At 41.8% G+C, this 14888-nt stretch overlaps 1 long non-coding RNA gene across 1 annotated transcript; it reads right to left on the reverse strand.

Moving 5' to 3' along the window:
• Positions 1–9379: 9379 nt before the first annotated feature.
• LOC140113551 (uncharacterized) lies at positions 9380–13339 on the reverse strand. The gene is made up of 3 exons (XR_011852725.1): positions 13234–13339; positions 10888–11011; positions 9380–9601 (listed from the first exon to the last, which is right to left on the reverse strand). It is a non-coding gene; the product is annotated as an uncharacterized lncRNA (long non-coding RNA).
• Positions 13340–14888: the final 1549 nt, after the last annotated feature.

The raw sequence follows: 14888 nt of genomic DNA on the forward strand, positions 1-14888 counted from the left end.
CAATTGATATGAAAACAGAAACCAAAACATCCTTCTCATAAGACAGGAACTCATATGTTTTGGGTATACATTTCATTTTCTTCTCATCCGGCCACTCATCATCAGGACACTTTCGGCAATTTTCACTGTCTAGAATAAGTAATTCAAATATAGAATTTATAAAAACATTTTTAACCATTTTCTATTTTTGTTTTTATTGCACTTCTGTAAAGTGAAATTACCAAATTTTGACTGCAATGTTGAAGAGTGAAGCAACCATAATTTCCAATAGGAACTTTGGTAATACACATTCATGGACTTTAAGGTGTTGTCTGATTTTAAAATTCTGCTGGAGGGCTGGGGAGGGATTTAAAAAAAAAAACAAATTTGTATTCTCCTCCTCTGTTGCTTCCCGGAGGCATGGAAGCTGCGCTAATGTAACCTTTCTGCTGGCTGAGGTGGCCAGCCAAGCTCACCCACCCTTATTCCCAGCACTGTATCATGCACTGAGATATGGGGATGGGTGGGCATGTCCGGCCACCTCAGCTGGCCAATGTCTGACCTCAGTGCAGCTTCCATGCCCATGTAAACAAACATGTGAATGGCGAGATGGTTGTACAGGATGCTGGCAGCCTCGGAGGATGTGAGGTTGTTTGTATATTTAAAATCCCTATCCAGCCCGCCTGCAGAATTAAAAAAAAAATCAGACAACCCTTTTAAAATCCATTATATCCGGGGGCGGAGCCTGAATGCAGAGCGAGACGGACGCATGTGAATAAGCTCCCACAGCAAGGGACAGAGAACCTATATTTAGCAGTAGTAAATCCAGCCTAAGATGGGGAAATCAAATAAGTAGACAGTCAGGGAAATAATGAAGACCCCAAAGAGCAAAAAACACAGGACGACCTGGATAAATTCCTTAAGAAGAAGCTTGCGACGTTGCTGGTACTTGTGTGCAAGATGGCACCGACTGAGATGCAGGACTTTGATACTATGGAGGAATCAGACCCGGAGAGCCTGGCAGATAACAGTGAAGCTGCAACACTTAGTGAGGCCCCTCTATCTCGAACCTTCTTAAGAAGGACCCTCTTGAAAGCCATGGCACCAGTCGCTAAGGAGCTCCCTAAGTTGCAAGCAGTACTGGAACAATTTCAAGATCTTCCAAACCTCCCAACGGTGGATCAATGGAACACTGCCAGCTCATCCAAGTCAATGAGAGGAAAAAAGTGACTTTGTTTATCCATGAATCCTGTCTGGCCAGCTGAGATTTTCCAGAGATATAAGAACTTGGACTTGTGACTGTGTTTTGAGGCTAACAATTCTTGATTGTTTACCAGAGTGCATAACAGTGAGCCCCATTTCCCCCTGCTCTGCAAAAACTAGGACTATACCTTCGAATTATTAAGGTTGATTTCCATTCAACCCATCCCCCCTACCTCCCCCCTCCAATTCTCCCCAACCCCCTCCCCTTATCCTCAACCTTCCCACAAAAAATACCCTCTACCTCCCCCATCTCTTTTACTCCCCCGTCCCCTGAATATGCCCCCTTATATACGAAGGTTCCTGACTACTTCCTTGCTTTTGATCAGGATGCTACCTCTGACCCATAACCCCCCCTGCTGGAGAATTAGGAAAAATGGAACACCCAATTCCCAATGTGGGTACCAGTTTGTCACTCTGATGCAGGTGTAGTAGTATTCAAAGATGATTGAATACGATTTATTAGAGTAAGCTAGTATTGTTGTTTGTTAACTGGTTCTGTTATTTCTCCAGTTCTGGTTTAGTTACCCCAAATGCAGATGCCATACTGTCTCATCATCAGCCTCATAATTCTACTTTTTGGACATGACGACCTTTCAGGTCTCCACTTTCAATGGAGACTCACCAACTCTGCAACTTCTCAACTCCTTTGCAGAAGGCCTGAATAGTTGGAGGGGATCTGAATTTAGCATTAAACCCATAGGATGACTCTTCCAAAAATCCCTAACCTGCGTTTTTTAAAATGCTAAGGAAGCATCACTTATAGATTTCTCGTTCTACTCGTCAGTCCAACACTCTTTCCAGTGGATGCATTATCTCTTTATATCACAACAGTTCAATGACTCAGTCAAAATCGTCAAAAATAGGTTCAATAACTGTATCGAACCATGCCCCTGTTCATCTGACACTATGGGGCAGATTTATCAAGCTGTTTAAGAGCAAGAATGTTTTTAGTTGCCAATGCCAACCAATTACAGCTCAGTTTTCATTTAACAATGCACATTAATATTTTAAAGGGAAGCTGTAATTGGTTGCTGCAACTAAGAACATTCTTGCTCTTAGACAGCTTGATAAATCTGGCCCTTTGTCTGCAATCTCTCCCCCCTCCAACTGGCACATGGAGACTGAACAATCACTATTAGACTCAGAGTAAAAAATAGCGCAGACCACAAGGGAAAGAGGAAACCAAAATTTGACCAGAATTATGCATGACATTTATCATGCAAGGAAACATAATCTCCTACACAGATACCGAGAAGACTTTTGCCAGAATCAATTGGGACTTCATGTTACCCATGCTGCATAGATTTGGGCTCCCAGAGGTCTTTATTGAATCTGTCAATACCCTCTACTCTGCCTGGAGTGCAAACATATGAGCTAACAACACTTTCTCAGACTCCCTTCAAATCAGCAACAGGATGAAACAGGGGTGCTCTCTTTCCCCTTCATTCTCTGTTCTTGTAAAGGAAACATTGCTCCAGACTCTGAGAGAGAACCCAGGTGGGCTCTACTGAAGGTGGGCTCTACTGTCCTTCTTAATGCAACATTTGCAGATGACCTCTTACTCATGGTTACCAACCCCAAAGAGGCCTTCCCCCATATCATGTCGGTAACATCAAATTTTGGACGAGTTTCTAACTTCACAAAACAAACGGGGTTATCGGACTACCTTATCCTCTATTGTATTATAAAGCTATTGACCTAAAGAGATCCACCTCAATTCTGCTAATGACAGACATTTAGGAATGGATATTAAATCGGAAAGCTTGCCTGCCGAACAACTGGCGTGGGCCTAGAGATTAATCCCCCTGGGAGGGGGCTCCTGGACAACTTGGTCTCAAAGGGCACTTTAGAAATAGCGTATGACATAAGGCCTTCAGTACCACCACCCTCACCAGTCAGGCCTGTCAAGATACTTACTCCCCTTTTTTACCATACCTAACAGAACAACTGTGTCTGGAATTTGGAACAGATCTGTTGCCGGGTATACACTTTCTACCTAAACAAGAGGTTGAAGTTCTGATTAGACAACTAGGATCCAAAAAATCTCCTTCCAAATCACTTTTGTGGATAATATGCTACTAAAGGGACTATTGTCTATATCTTTTGAGAACCTTCTATTAGAAAGTAACTCAGATGCAAAACCTGCTTACTCATTACAATGGGAATCGGAGCTAGCATTTGAGGTATTTGAGAATAAGTACATCACTAAGATTCATTTAAATTCACATGGATTTTCCAGGTGTGTCAAATTCCAGATTACGACGAGACGGTATAAAACGCTTAGAACCCTTTTTCACATGGGTCTGCAAGCTCAGGACCTTTGTTGGAGATGTGGCATGCCTGGAGGTACCCACACTCATATTTTCTGGTCATGTCCAGATTTGAAGGCATTTTGGCAAGAAGTTGCTAGAATCACTAACCATATCACTAAATTGAATATTTATGTGTCTCCATTACTCTATTACTATGGCTGCCCAACAAGACATGGAAACCCTCTAAAAATAGTCTGGCAACCATCATGGTGCAAAGTGCAAAACTGATGATACCTTTATACCTGAGTGGCTTAATAAAATAGACCAAGTCTGTTGTCTAGAGGAGATAGATAGCTAGTTGGTCAGATAGAAAACATGATACTTCCATCAAAGTATAGTTCCTTGGCGCTTGTACATAACATAGGAGATAAGGTCCAACAAGTAACACAAAGAGGAACCTCTTCGCTCTCCTCCATCCCAAGTAACATACGTTAGAAAGTTCCTCCACAATACATACATGCGCTTTCTCATGCTAGTCAATCTGAACAATGTGACCAGTATTTATTCTCCTTGTTCTCTCTTTCATGTGAAAGAAATGTTTTTATGTGTAAGACTGTCAAAAATTTATAAATAAGGGCATCTGCAGACACCAAACCCCCTACTTTACCCCTCCCTCCCACCCCTTCCTTACACATGTTAAAAAGTATTTCTTGTGCTACCTTTCTCCTCTCTCCACTCCTGCCCTCCCTTTTCTCCTCCCAAGTCAACTTAGAAACTACTATACTATGGGGGTCATTTACTTACCTGGTCCTGACGCGATCCAGCGGCGCGTTCTCCGACGAGGATTCGGGTCTTTCGGCGATTCACTAAGGTCATGCGCCCGATGTCCACCATGTATCGCTGCTGCGCCGAGGTCCGCCGAGGTTCACCAACCTATTCCCGGTGCATGTGAGTGATTAATTTTGCAACACAAATAGTTTTTTAAATTCCACGTTTTTTCCGAATCCGTCAGGTTTTCCGATGGCCACGCCCCCATTCGTGTGAAAGCCAACGCCGATGCGCCACAATCCGATCGGGTGCGCCAAAATCCCGGGGCAATTCGGTGCAAATCAGAAAAATTCTGGAAACCTGGATGAAAATGCGCGCTTAGTAAATGACCCCTATATGTTTTGGGCTCAATAAAGTCATTTTTAAAATATAATGTAAAAAAATCTATTATATCCTAGTGATAATCTTAGAAATACAATATAAAATAAAGTAATTGAAAGAGAACTGGACTCCTTGACCCTTTCATCTTTTGATGGTCAGGCAGTTTAGGTCCTGAGTCAGCAGCAAAGTTTTTTTACATTGCTTCACTTTTTCCTGTTCCTGTGCAGATGAGGAGAGCCTGACCAGGTCTTGCGCTGTCAGAGTCCTCGGGAGAAGGCAGAAGTGTTTTTTGCATGTTTTTACTGATGTTACAACAGCTCCACCACATGGGTTGGAACCTTTAATCTATAACTCTTAACCTATAACCCTGCTCTTCACCTTGCTAAACCGGTCTAATTTAGTAATCTAGTTTCCGTTCTCTCTTTGCTTTCTTTTTTTTCCATTGTCACAGGCCTTGGGGATGAAAATCTGGCCACCTACTTTAAAGATAAAATTGATTGCATTTGCCTGAAAATAATTTCCCAATTCACTCACCCCATTAATCCCCCTCCTACCAGTACCTGATCTTGTTCACTCTCTTCCTTTGAGCCAGTCACAGAGGAAGAAGTGTCCAGGCTCCTTTCCTCTACTCGCCCCACTACCTGCATCAGTGACCTCATTTCCTCACATCTCATACAGTCTCTCTCCCCAGCAGTCACCTCTCAATCTTTAAATTCTCTCTCTTCTGGTGTTGTTCACTCATCTTTCAAGCATGCTGTTGTTACCCCATTACCTAAGAAATGTCCCCTGGACTCTACTAAGTATAGACCAGTCTCTAATCTCCCATTAATTTTCAAACTCCTGGAACACCTGGTCTTTTCTCTACTAACCCGCTAACTCTCTCATTGACCCCTTACAGTCTGGTTTTTTCTCTATGCTCTCCACTGAAACTGCTCTCACCTAAATCTCCAATGATCTCCTCACTGCTAAATCCAAATGTGACTATTCTCTCCTCACTCATCTGGATCTATCGCAGTGTTTGATACTGTGGACCACTAGCTTCTCCTCGCCTAAAGGACACTGTAGTCTCTTGGTTTTCTTCCTATCTCTCTTTTAGTGTATCCTATTCTGAATCTTTCTCTTCTCTTCCTCTCTTGGGGTTCCTCAGGGCTCAGGCCTAGGTCATCTTCTCTTTTCCCTCTGCCCCCATGGATAAACTATGAGAAGATTTGGTTTCCAGTATCATCTCTATGCTGATAATTCCCGGCTATATATTTATGCACATAACATCACCAATGCCTTAATCCTGAACACTAGTGAATGTCTCTCTGAGTCTCTAACATCATGTCCTTTCCCTTCCTGAAGCGTAATCTTTCTAAGACTAAACTTCTTGTCTTTCTACCATCTACTACCCAAATCAACCCTGATCTCTCCGTCTTGGTCTGTGGAATCAATATAACATCAAGGAAGCAGGCTTCTGTTTTGGGGTTGTGCTGGAATCTGAGCTGTCATTGCACTGGTTACCTGCCTCATCCAAATACCGTTTAAAATAATAACCCTCATCCACAAAGCTCTGCACAATCTTGCACCTCCCTATTTCTCTTCACTCAACTCAGTTTGCCAACTTTGTCACTGATTTTAAATTAATTGCTACCTCAATTCAAACCTCTCACAGGACTCTAGGACTTCCCTAGATCTGCACCAATTCTCTGGAATGTCCTTCTAGGGGCTATCAGAGTAACCTCCAAAGTTTTAAACATGCTCTTAAAACCCATCTCTTTAGGCAGCCTAACACACTAGCTAACTACATGAAACCCAATGTGTGTCCTCCTTTTGTCTATTAAACGGTGAACACCATATACCGTATATACTCGAGTATAAGCCGACCCGAGTATAAGCCGAGGCCCTAATTTTACCACCAAAAACTGGGAAAACCTATTGACTCGAGTATAAGCCGAGGGTGGGAAATGCATTGGTCACAGACCCCCCCAGTATACAGCCAACCATCCCCCTATAGTATACAGCCTGCCCCCAGTAGTATACAGCCTGCCCCCAGTAGTATACAGCCAGCCCATCTTGCCCCCAGTAGTATACAGCCAGCCCCATGTAGTATACAGCAAGCCCCATGTAATATACAGCTAGCCCCATGTAGTATACAGCTAGCCCCCAGTAGTATACAGCTTGCCCCCAGTAGTATACAGCTTGCCCCCGGTAGTATACAGCCTGCCCCCGGTAGTATACAGCCTGCCCCCGGTAGTATACAGCCTGCCCCCGGTAGTATACAGCCACCTGAGCCTGCCCCCAGTAGTATACAACCTGCCCCCAGTAGTATACAGCCTACCCCCAGTAGTATACAGCCTGCCCCCAGTAGTATACAGCCTGCCCCCAGTAGTATACAACACCCCAGCCTGCCCCGTGTAGTATACAGCCCAGCCCAGCCTTCCCCAGTAGTATACAGCCTGCCCCAGTAGTGTACAGCCTGCCCTGTGTAGTATACAGCCCAGCCTAGCCTTCCCCAGTAGTATACAGCCTGCCCCAGTAGTATACAGCCTGCCCCGTGTAGTATACAGCCCAGCCTGCCCCAGTAGTATACAGCCTGCCCCAGTAGTATACAGCCTGCCCCAGTAGTATACAACACCCCAGCCTGCCCCAGTAGTATACAGCAGCATAAAAAAATAAATAAACTTATATACTCACCCTCTGGTGGCCCCGCTGTGAAGTGCTGCTCCCCCGATGTCCGCGCCGCTTGTCTTCAGGCTTCTGCGCCCGTCTTCCTTCTTCTGCGGGGTGCCGCCATTGCTCTCTCCCGGGCCGGCACCTAGTATGATGCGCTGCTGCTGACGTCATGCCCCCACCCGGGGGAAAAACAATGACGGCGCCCTGCAGAAGACAAAAGACGGGTGCGGATGCCTGAAGACGAGCCGCGCGGACAAGGGGGGAGCAGCACTGCGCATCGGGGCCAATGGAGGGTGAGTATATAAGTTTATTTTTTTATTTAAGTAATTTTGACTGACTGACTGACTGACTCGTGTATAAGCCGAGGGGAGTTTTTCAGCACATTTTTTGTGCTAAAAAACTCGGCTTATACACGAGTATATACGGTATATACCAAATTCCAGGCTTCTCTGCAGTCACATTGACCTTGGACTTTGTATATAAGATGGCGGCTGATGGCTGGTTCAAGCAACAGTATTTTATTAAATAAATTATTTTATAGTGTTCCCTCTTATGTCACCCCCTCATCCTCATAGTCTCTAAGTCTCTAAGTTCACTAAGGGACCCATTTACTTACACCGAAAGTGCATTATCCGATGATAATGCACTGTGCCTAGATTCACTAAGATTGTGCGCCCGATATCCTGCATGTGTCCAACAGAGTTCACCTTCTTTTAAGTGGTGTATGTAAGTCCTAGGGCTAGCGACACACAATTTAAAAGTTAAATCCCGCACTCAGTCTGAATCAGTCGCCCGATGGCACAGCCCCCAAATTGTGTCGCATGGAACTAGTGCAGCTACGATAGAAACCGGTTGCGTGTGACACAATCCCAGAGCAGACACTTGTTCAATATCTGTCCAAGCCGTGCAATCCCCGAAAAAGGTGAACACTCCGATGAAAGTCAGATATCCGCAAGGCAGGAGCACACTTCCGCCCTTGCAGGTCCAGAAAATAAAAGACTATTTCCAGGGCGCACACCGATCCAAGGATTGGTAAAAATATACGATTTTATTAAGTCAAATAAAACCAGTAAAAACACAACAGAGACGCCTCATCAGGTCTAAATTGAGATTACTGGCAAGATGGTATATATCTCCCATTAGCGGAAGTGATGTCACGAAAGATAAAAATTCACATAATCCACTATATTACATAATACAATCTTAATACCCATTGGGACAATTATAACACATATATCCAATGATACAAACAATTCTTAAAAAACTGAAATTATTTTGATGTGTGTGATCGGGACTAATTTGACCGCTATGGCCGATGAAAGTGCTTTCCCCCCCCTTAGTAATTGAGCGAATATGTTTTTACTTTGTAAAATGACAAATTTTACCTTATTACTACATATTACTTTGTTTTTGTGGGTACCCTCTATCCTGTAATTTCCATGGTATAAAATTCTCGCTCACCTTTAGTACCTACTGGAGTAACCACTAGTATTTCTGCCAGTGTATATCTGCACTATGGCCGGTTTAGGTTCTACCATTTGTCACACATATCTGTGTAATTGCTCCTGTGTCTATCTAGCTACCCTGTTTCCCCTAAAATAAGACACCCCAATTTTTTTTTGACTTAGAAATATAAGGCCTCCCCTGAAAATAAGACCTAGCGGCCGCCATTGGCAGCTTCCCCCACGCCATACATTAGTATTAGGAAATCTTTTAGATGCTGCAGAAGGTTGTGACATGGAGAAGATTTCATGGAAGTAAATCACTGGTTGTTGTGCTGCAAATGTGATACCAGCAGCTACAAGGATAAGAAGGGTCATTTATGGAAAGTGCTTTTACTAAACATGAGAGATTGTGGCCAATGATTCTAATAGAAATAGATCATAAGAAATACAGCATGAAATTCAGAGTTTGGAGAGTCATAAGGAGGTTAGAGGATTTTTTGTTCAATGATAAATGTAAATTCTTGTTCATGGAAAAATAAGACATCCCCTGAAAATAAGACCTAGCGCCTCTTTAAGAGCAAAAATTAATATAAGACACTGTCTTATTTTCGGGGAAACAGGGTAATTACAAATCAGTTATCCAGATTCAAATTTTATTGAAAAGACGATTCACACCGGCGAATTGCTTGCATGTTGTTTCTGTTTTGCTTGTAGCTTTTTATTCATGTTCCCAGCTTCGTCAGTGAAAAAAATACAGACCTGGAGGGAATTGTTATGTCAGCGGAAGCTGTCCGAGCACAGGTCCGGTAAGCATACAGGGGCACAGCTCCAATAGATTATAGTGCACAATGGCAGCGCCTGAGGAGGTGAGTTTTTAAAATAGTCAGACAATCCCTTCAAGGGATCTTGGATGTCCTATGGTTTAATATACTCTAAAAGTGGTAAACAGAAAAACAATGTCAACACCCCTTGCCCTATTACATTCAGTACCATGTACAACCCACAATATAATGATGTTATTCACATCATAAAAAAACATCTGCCTATCTTGTACCAAGACAAAATCTTGTCTGATGTGTTGGATAAGGGAGTATGCTATGTTTCCAGAAACGCTCCATCCCTGGGCAAAATAGTGGCTCCGAATTTGTTCACCTCCTGTCACGCCAAATCTACTTGGCTTCAATACAAGGGCAGCACTACATGTGGTCATATTCGGTGCAACATATGCAAATATATTACTAAAACTTCTGTTTTTTCTTTCTATGTCACTAAAAAATCGTTTTCCATACATACACACCTCAATTGCGCTAGTGACAATGTAGTATATCTAGCATCTTGCTCATTATGTAGCGTACAGTATGTAGGATGCACCATCAGACCACTCAAAAAACGCATTGCTGAACACATTAGTGGTGCCACCAAACACCAACTTACCTTGTCCGCAGGTTTGTCGGGGCTCTCGAAACATTTTCTAGAAATGCACCATGGCGATGTAACTACACTATCTGTTATTCCTATTGAACGCTTACCACGCCCCCATAGGGGCGGAGATTGGACCAGACAGCTACGATCCCGTGAAGCTTTCTGGATCCTCTCCCTCCAAACAAGGTTCCCACTGGGTTTAAACTACAAAAATGATCTAATGTATCTTTATTAATATATCATTCCTGTGGGTCACACAGTATATCCGCTTGGTTTTGTCATTCTTTCTTCATGTGGACTGCTTTTGCTTTTTGCTTCTATTTGCTCCGCCCTGTTGTATCATGTGACTCCTTCTTATGTTTAAATAGTCTCTACTTATTCCATGCATTAGGCTACGACTAAGGGCGTTTTCTCGCCCGAAACGCGTCAGTTTCTTTTTCATGGACGTCCTATGATGTTTTTAACATGTTATTTTTTCTAAATAAAGTGGACTTTTAACGCATATTTTTGCCTTTCGTTGGAAGCTGGACTACACTCTTTTCCTTTGCTGCTACCCAGGTGTCCGTGCAGCCACGAATCGCCATCTACATTGTTTTCATAGGTGAGCTGAAAAACTTTTTCTTTTTTCTCTCTATGGTTTAATATGTCTTATGAATAATTAGGTAAAAAGGGGATAAAAGGAGATAAATTGTGTTGTCTCTCATTCTCTCTTATACTGTTACCTGTTATATTAGATATTTCTCCCTCAGAACATGGGACACAGTCATAGCAGCAGATCAGATGTCCTCTATCAGAAGCTTTTCTGTATCCAGGAGAACACGGATCATTACAGCGAGACTCCGGCTTCTGTTATGTAAATTGTAAATCATAAAAAAGTATAAAAAGTATTTTAGATGGTAATAAACACAGTTAACTTAGGCAACATGCACACAAACGTGCAATAAAGGGCCAAAAACAATGCTTGGTTTAGGATCCAATATTGGCCGGGTGGAGGTGGGAGGTGAGCGCTGCTTAACACTGCCATCTCCATTGGAAGTCTATTCCAACATGGTGGCCTGACTTGGTGAACCATGACCAAGCATAATAGACCTCAATATGAGCTAGCTGCAAAGATGGTCATATATGGTCGTGTGCATGGGTCCTTGATGTCATAAATACACTGATACGAGAAACTTAATTTCAACAAAGACTTTTGTGGTATATAGCAATATTTTACTGTAAATTCTACAAATACAAAGAAGAGAAATGTATTTGTAACCTGAAAACCTTTTGTTGGTAAAATTGTTTGTAATGTACCTCCCATTTTAGCTTAAATGCGTCTTCCTTTCTTTCTGCTCCTTTTAAGCATTATTGTCCTTGAGGGGCCATAGCTTTCCAATGGCCGAGCCTACAAACACTCCCATGGGCCATAGGAAGAGAGGGATTAGGAGACAGAACCTCAGTGTGGGGACCCAGGGATCTTTAGTCCAGTTCCTGTATGTCTCTCAATAAACAGCTAAAGTCCCTTCTCTCAAGATGGAAGCAACAGCGGCACTCACTGGGAAAAACTATTGGAGCTCATGAAGTGGCCACTCAGATTCTGCGAACATAGCCAGTATACAAGCACAGCCTTTCCAAATAAATGCCCGACATTAAGACCACCAGGGCTATTATCCATCTAGAGTCCCATATGATGGACATTAATCTTTTGGATTCCTCTCCCTACTTTCCTGCAGCCCTGAGGCCTTGCTTGCAACATATCCATCCTGACATCTGGCCTGTGCCCAGAATCCCTCTTAACATCGTTTGGTAGTGGCAACATGCGCATTAGCCTTTTTGCAACCCCAGTAAATCACCAGCTCATAAACCCTGTATACATCCAGCCTATGCCCCGAGTAAATAGCCAGCCCATGTCTCCAGTATATAGCCAGCCCATGCCCCAGTATGTAGTCAATCCATGCCCCTGTATACTACCAACCAATGCCACCCGAATATAGCCATCCATGTCCCCAGTTTATAGCCAGCTCATTTCCCCAGTATATAGCCAGCCCATAGCCCTTGTATATAGCCTTCCATACCCCCAGTATATAGCCAGATTTGAAATGTTTCTTTTTAATAGATCTTAAGCAGGGCTGGATTAAGGTTGGTGGGGGCCCCTGGGTTCAAAATCTGGTGGGGTTACTGCATGGTTACTGCAGATTCGTTACAATGAGCCAGTAACTCATTGTAATGTATCATAAGCAAAAATGCCATATACTGCAATACAGTTGCATTGATCTGTCATCGGCCCAACCCTGGGTTTCGCTTGTATATATAATATGCAGATGATCACATAATTATTAAAATTCCCAAACTCATTAAAAAACATTATTAGAAATCTCTATTCCTAAACACCTTTTGTATATACGCTATCCCCATGTGTCAGATCCCCTTCACTACACCTGAAAGCTGCAAAACATTTAGGTACACTACTAAGTAGGAGAGAAGGGAAGTGGATATATGATTTAGGGACCATGTCACCTGGTGATTTGAATATCGATCTAAAAATAAAATGTTTTCTGAGAGATACTTATTAATTGAGCATTTGGATACATGAATTAGGGACTATATGACTAGGCGGTTTATATACTGTTTGAGAAATAAAAAAATTTTGTTTGAGGGATACGTAACTTTTACCTGGAATCGATTAGGATATTTTAGTTTTCCCTGTAATTAATGGATGTAGCAATTTAATATATCTAATTCTCATCTACACGTAACACGTAATGATAAAAAGATGATATAAAATATGATGCAAAATATATATATTTTCTCATGAAATAGGACTGTGGGGTAGGGCACAGTATTATGGAATGAATCGTAAAAAGTAAAACATAAGAAATAATGTAGAAAGCGTGGTATAGGGCACATAATATAAATAATTATGGGGTTAATTAATATTTACAAGTAGGAATTAGCATAGGATACAATAGGATATAATATTTGGATGTTATTTGTTATTAAAGTCCTTAGGGGGAGCTAATTATTCATTTATGATACATACAAAGGGATTAAATGAAATAAAATACAATTCAAATACTTTTACTGACTGTGACTGTGTGAAGCGGTCCTGCACTCATACTTCCGAGGAGAGAGAGGAGAGACACGAGGTGGATGTGTGAGAAGACTGTCTCTGATTGGTTGGTGGCGTTGTCCTGGTGATACAAACAATGTGTCTGGGCTTCAAGCTTGTGTGAGGCGTTACTTAGCAACCTGTATAGCGTGGTTGATTACCTAAGCTTGGTTGAGAGGTCTGCGTGAGAAGGATTAGTTCTGCAGCTTTCAGTTGAGTTTGGGAATTTTAATAACTATGTGATCATCTGCAAATTATATATACTATTGTTTGCACATTTGTGAATTTTTGTAAAGATAATTGATTGCACTGTTGTATGTATAAAATGGAAGTGAGGACAGACGTCGGTCATGCCCCAGAAGAAGTTGACGAGCGAAACCCAGGGTTGGGCGATAGCTTGGTGTCCTCGTGGATTTGTTATGCGGATTTTATCTGATTTTATGTGAGTAGATTCGAAAATAAAGTACTGAAATGGTGAAATTGTCAACTCTATGTCTGTATATTTTTTCTCTATATAGCGGGATATGCTACTGGGAGAATGTTAAGGACCAACATCTAAGCGGTTCTGTGTCTGGAGGGTGCCTTATTTTTCGTATGAGGTGTTAATGGTTCTCCATTGGAAGATACATGTAATACGTATGAATTTGGAATAAAACTGAGGGACTAGAAGACTATATAGAGCTCCGAACACACTACTTAATATTCTTTATATATTCAATTTAGCCATATAATTAAACCTAACTTGAGAATCCATCAAGGAAATTAACACTAAACCTTCAGCAAAAACACAAGGTCATCTAACCAGTTGTCTACTTTCCTTTCATGTTGTAGTGTGATTCCATTCATTATACAGAATTTGAGATGAGCAAATAATCAAAGATTCTCTTTGACGAAGCGTCACCAAATTTTCCAAAACTTTGGTTTGAGGCCAAATCTATTTGCTCCAAACCAATGTTGCTCAAATTTCCCTGGAAGTTGACAAATAACCCTTCCTCTTCCTAGATTTTAGAGAAGTTTTCAAAAGATTCTAAGAAGCAAAGTAGAAGTTTTTATATTCCATTATTTGCCTACAAAATGTTAGATTTGTGGGAACCAATACTCTTGCTCGTATTATTAGGAAATTAAAATTTGGAAAATTAAGTTCTCCACAAGTAGAAGACATTGGGGCAGATTTATCAAGCAGTCTGAAATTCAGAATATTTCTAGTTGCCGATGGCAACCAATCACAGCTCAGCTTTCATTTCACCAGTGCTCATGAATATTTTAAACGGGAGCTGTGATTGGTTGCCATGGGCAACTAGAAATATTCTGACTTTCAGACAGCTTGATAAATCTGCCACAATAAGAAGAATGTTAAATACATATTCTCTTACTTTGTTGTTTTTCCATGTGATTATATCTGGTTGCATATTTGCTATCAAGTTCTCTTCTGTTCCATTAAAGATGGCTACGATCTGTTCTGCAAAGCTGTTCTTGTAATCTATTGTCTTGTTGATCTTAGAATCATAATTAGCATAATTCATACAGTTTATTAACATCCATGGAAAACACACTTGACCTCTGTCATTGAAGAACACATCTTTGCCATCAGGGTCCGTGTAATGAACCTTTTTCATGTACCTGTGTAGCTGT

The sequence above is a fragment of the Engystomops pustulosus genome, chromosome 1 (assembly GCF_040894005.1).
Source record: "Engystomops pustulosus chromosome 1, aEngPut4.maternal, whole genome shotgun sequence".
NCBI classification, from domain to species: domain Eukaryota; kingdom Metazoa; phylum Chordata; class Amphibia; order Anura; family Leptodactylidae; genus Engystomops; species Engystomops pustulosus.